Source organism: Thunnus albacares, chromosome 1, assembly GCF_914725855.1.
Source record: "Thunnus albacares chromosome 1, fThuAlb1.1, whole genome shotgun sequence".
Lineage (NCBI taxonomy): Eukaryota > Metazoa > Chordata > Actinopteri > Scombriformes > Scombridae > Thunnus > Thunnus albacares.
Window position 1 is genome coordinate 33,452,291 of NC_058106.1, and position 5,584 is coordinate 33,457,874.

At 39.9% G+C, this 5,584-nt stretch overlaps 1 long non-coding RNA gene across 1 annotated transcript; it reads right to left on the bottom strand.

The window, feature by feature from the left end:
• Positions 1-237: 237 nt before the first annotated feature.
• Positions 238-905, bottom strand: LOC122985143. Its single transcript, XR_006404036.1, has 2 exons — positions 559-905; positions 238-330 (listed from the first exon to the last, which is right to left on the bottom strand). It is a non-coding gene; the product is annotated as an uncharacterized LOC122985143 (long non-coding RNA).
• Positions 906-5,584: the final 4,679 nt, after the last annotated feature.

A 5,584-nucleotide genomic window follows, 5' to 3' on the forward strand; every position in this document is an offset into this window, starting at 1 on the left:
CCACAAGTGATTCAAATGAGTATATATGAATGATTCAAATGAATTACATACTTGCATGATTCTCTTGACAACAGATGTGGGAGTGAAAAATTTTCCTCATGACCACGTTCCCCCGGCGGCCATTAATCAGTGTCAATAAGTGTTTCAATCACATTTGTATGCTTAATCACATGTCACAATTTTAGAGACATCAATACTGACAATAGCCATTGTATATGAACATTTCTTATGTATTCTAAAACAAACAAAAAAAAAACAACTTGTCCTCAGTCGGGCTAATCGACTCATTGGATCGATGTGTGGACCTTTCCCTGCCTAAGGACCTTCTCCCTGATACATGAAAGAAATAGAAAACCTATAAATGTATATACAACATACTGTCAGTCTTTTTCTCTTAAGCATACATTACATCAGAACACTATAAATTCCCTTCAGATTTTCTATAGGTTGGTCATTATGCTGTGGAATAAAGACTAAACAGGTGTGTCATCTCCAGCAAGTGTCACATCTCCAATGTGTTCATAGATGGACTCCTCTCTTGCTTCGAGCTGAACGTACTCTCTGTAGATCTCTTCATCTCCGTGTCTAACCCCGACATGTCCTCTGACCACAACATGTCTCTCATAATCGTTATCTGTGGAGACAGGCTGATACAATAGCTGTTGCCGCGTTAGTGTAGTAGTAATCAATTTTTGCATTAATTCTCTCAGACATGGAATGCAACAACAACCACAAGTGACTAGAATAGCAAGCATGATTCCCACAGACAATATTATGATTTTACTCTTAAACAAGTGAAAAATCATGTCAGTAACTTTTTTTAAATATATATATATATATATATTATTATTTTTTTTTTAATATATTGAATTTTATATTGAATTTTGAAATGTGTCCACTGTAGTGAGCACCATGCATCAACGGAGTAAAAAGTGATTTATGGAAATCAATATAGGCTATATATATATATATATATATATATATATATATATATATATTATTATTACAAAGAGCATATGGTATGAATACACATAGGAACATTAGATAACAACAACAATAGAGAGGATATTTGAAAAACATGTCCTAGGCCCAATAGACAGAATGTACCCTTTGTTGCATGACGTCCACTGGAGTGGACAGATGTATTTTCAGTCACAGAAAATAATGTACAAAAAAAATATTATTAAAAACTTGATAAAAGTATTTCAAACATCTTATTTAGTTGAAAAATATACTTTTTACCTGTTTTTTTCTCTGAGAATAAAAGTATTTAACAGATATTCCTGAGTTACTTGGTGCATTTCCTCCACCCTCCGCCATTTTGAATTATGATTCAATATAACAAAATCACAGAGTCAAAAATGATATTCAGATGGAATTGTAGAGAACACTTTGGGGGTTCACCACCTGGTAGTTGGGACATGGTGCTGTACTATAACTTAAATGGTTCAAGATGGCTTCCAAATATCTGTCCACTGTAGTGGACACCATGCATGAAAGGGTTAAAGGTGTTTGCCCATTTCCCAAACATGTCCTCCAGCCACTCAGTGAAAGGATCTGTCATACCTGAAATCTGAACGTGCATATTTGTGATTGGTTACCAGGTCATCAGTAATCCCATAGGGATTCTTACTCACTGCATTTGTAGTGCCAAAACCTGTCAGATCTCCCATTTCTTATCCTCAGTTCAATCCGTGTGTTCTGCACAGGCAGGTAAAATTCCCCTTGTAAAGCATAAACCATGGTGGATCAACCTTAGTGGAGAGAGCTGGAAACAGATACTTGAGAGTAGTACAGTTATTTCTAGGAGAGTCAGTTTTATACAGGCTGAGCATACACTTGAATCCTTGAAGATCATTGTGAGGATTAAGTGGAAAAGGAACTGTTCCCAATGATGGTCTTGCAGCTGCACAAGCTATACAATCAATTGCTAGTCCAGAACCCTTAGTGGTGAGAGAAATCCATTGTAACCTTAGCTGTTTCTTACTCCAGGCGAGCAACGCTCTTCCTCCTGGAGTCTGATGAACTGGTACACGGTTTAACTCTACAAATGTGTAATCTTCAGTAGTTGTCATTGACTTGTTTGTTTTGTTTATTACTTATCTGTAGGTATTAGTGCTCGTTTACAGTGTGTCAGGTGTATCCACGTCGTTCTCTCAGCTATGCGCACTGCTGTGGGTGTTGCAAGTAGCACTTGGAATGGGCCTTCCCACCTTGGAGAGCTCCAGTTCTTCCTTTTGAGCGTTTTGGTGAAAACCCAGTCTTTTTGTTTTTCAACATCCTGCTCATATAATCTACAATTGTTTCTGTTAATTCTGTGTCATCTCCCTTTAAGTTAATCAAAGGTATCCGGTAGGGTCTACCATATAGGATTTCAAAAGGTGATAGTCCTGTACTGTTAGGTTGTATGTGTAGGCTTAGCATTACTGCTGGCAAGCAGGCTACTCATCCTTTCCCTGTGTCTTCCTTGGCTTTCCTGAGTTTAGCTTTGATTGTACCATTTGTTATTTCCACTAATCCTGCTGACTGTGGGTGATAAGAACAATGATATTTCATTTTAATGGAAAATAGTTCACTTAGTTTAGCAATTACATCATTTCTGAAATGTGGTCCATCATCACTATATATGATATCTGGAAACCCAAATCTTGGTGCAATATGTGTTGCTAAGGCTTTAGCTACTGTTATTGCATCATTTCTTCAATCCATTTTGAATATAAGTCTATGATTACTAGGCAGTATTTTTTGTTTTCGCCTTTATTCAATTCAATGAAATCCATGCATACTGTGTGAAATTGGTATTGTGCATTGGGTATCCTGCCTGACCTTGGTCTCAATCTACCTTTTACCAGTTTCATTAGCGCCTGAGTTATACCTCCTGGCCCAGTTTGAACTAAATCCAAACTGTACCAGTAATTTAATGTCAGTCCTTCATGCACAAATGTTTCTGTGTCGTCCTCTTCATCACTGTTGGTTGTTTTTAGGTTAGCTCGGCATGCTTTCATACCAGAGCTGTTTTCATCTGGCACTACAGCTTTCCCTAATTTCGTCATCAAATCTCTTCCTAAGAGGTAAACGGGACACATTTGTGATATTACCACTGAGGCATATATGTTTTTGTTTGTTTTGGGGTCTTTTATTTTTAGAGGTTCAGTTAATGGTTCAATAGTCACATGTTCTGTGGCTTTTCTAACCCTTAAACCGCCGTTTGGTTTTAGGGGAAAATCTGTCCCTATTTCATTACATCGCACAACTGTTCGGCAAGCTCCAGAATCACATAAGAATGTTATTGATTTCCCCCCTAACTTTAATACTTTCCACGGTTTAGTCCCTTCCTGTGATAGTAAAATTTCAGCTGTTTGTAACGATAGGATTTCATCTACCTCTGTCTCCCTATCTGCTAATGTATGTGTGTGTCGGTGTGGGTGCATAACCTGGTTCCGGAGCCAGTCATACAGAGCGGTTTCTTTCCTGTTCTTGTTTGGGTTCCGCTCTTCCGCTCCCTCCTTTCCCCCGTCCTCCTCCTCTGTCTCCTCCCAGTTTCTTTGGAACTCTGCAGTCTCTCGCATAATGTCTAGGTTTGCCACACATCTGCTCCTCCGCTCCCACCGCCTCCTCTTCCCCTTGTGTGGTTTTTCTGCCCGTTGTTGCCTCAGAAGAAAATTTCATCAGTGTCATCATTATCATGCAAGAATGTATCTGCAACCTTTCTTTTGTTTTTCTTTGCTTCAATCGTTTCTTCTGCATGGGTTGCATAATCAATGGTTCTCTGCAACACTACATTTTTCCAGGCAATCAGATGTTTGGCCACAAATTGGCTGATTTCTGGTCTAAATCCAATCATGAGTGCATTTTTTAATTGCATGCTGTATGGACTATCTCAGTTTCTCATTCATGTGTACAGTATGTAAGTAACCATATACTGTACCGCTTTGTGTCCTCCAAAGAAACTGAGGATCTTGTGGATGCGTCTCTCCTTACCGTGGGGTGATGTCAACCTTCGTGAAGGGGTTGTGGGGTGAGAAGGCGGGAGGTGGAGCAGTCGGTGGTGGAGGAGGAGGAGGAGGAGGTGATCGACGTTCGGGGTAAGGCGGAGGATCCGGACGGAACCCACATGGCACGTAGCTGTCATCATGTCGTCTCGTGCGGAATATAGGACAGGATATATGTTATTATTTTTATCTCTATTCTGTTGAGCTTCCTGTCGCTTATCTATGCCTTCTTGTTGTCTAGCAACCCTTTCTTCTTTCTTTTCTGAAAGCCAGCTCATCTGGCCCTTCACTAATTCTTCACAAGCTTCTACATCTAGTTTTCCTACAAAGTCATACTTTTCCTGCCATATCTTGAGATATTTAACATTATCAGAATGCAGTAGTTTCATCTGGCGGCGTCTCTACCATATTTCTCTGCTTGTGGTTTTTTACAGCTACAACAGTTACCCATTGTAGAGGCCTCTTATTTCTCTCTTTTCTTTTTTTCTCTCTTTTTTTTTTGTATGTGGTAAAGCTATTTAATTTCCTTGTTTTCCCCTTAACAGCCAACCAGTGTGTATGGAGTTCACCCAAGCAACTGGTCCGATCAGTGAGATATATAGACCTTTTTTGACACCATTAAGTTTCCAGTCCCCAGACAATTTGTTGACACCGTGAGGTTACACTTGTCTGGTTTTCATTTCCCTGAGACACTGTTAATAACTACCATACTTCCAGATTCAGTCCGGGGGGCAGACACCCTCTCTACATTTAAGAGTAGGCTTAAAACTTTCCTTAGTTAGGGCCAACCAGACTCGCCATGGACCAGCCTTTAGTTATGCTGCTATAGGCCTAGACTGCCAGGGGACTTCCATTGATGCACTGAGCTCTTCTCTCCTCTTCTCCATCTGTATATATTCTTTTACCATTTATGCATGTTACTAACTTGACTTCTTCCCCGGAGTTCTTTGTGCTTTCTCATCCGCAGGAAACCCCATAAACCATGCTGACGTCCTTCTTCTGCCCTTCTCCAGCTGTTGTTGTTTGTCATGTATCTATTGTTGTTGTTGTTGCTGTTGCTGTTCTGCTTCTTTGTGCCCCCCCTTCCCCCCTCTCTCTCAACCCAACGGGTCAGGGCAGATGGCCGCCTACCTAGAGCCGGGTTCTGCTTGGGGTTTCTTACCGTTAAAGGGGAGTTTTTCCTTACCGCTGTCGCCAAGTGCTTGCTCATGAGGGAATTGTTGAGTCTCTCTCTCTGTAAATTAAAGAGCATGGTCTAGACTTGCTTCATGTGAAAAGTGCCCTGAGATGACTTTTGTTGTGATTTGGCACTATATAAATAAAATTGAATTGAATTGAATTGAATATTCAATAAAACCCTTAATACATTATATATTTTTTATATATTTAGGTATGTATTTAAACAAACACTAAATCATGATTTTACTGGAGTCCCAGACTTCCCGGAGTCCCAGACTCCCTAGTATTATTTATCGAGTCCTGGACTCACAAATAACACTATCCTGTGAAGTCCCTGACTTCTCTAGACGTCTTTTTGTTTACTCAGGCCTGAGGGATTAGTTTTTCCAACTGTCCTTCCAAAGACATTAGCT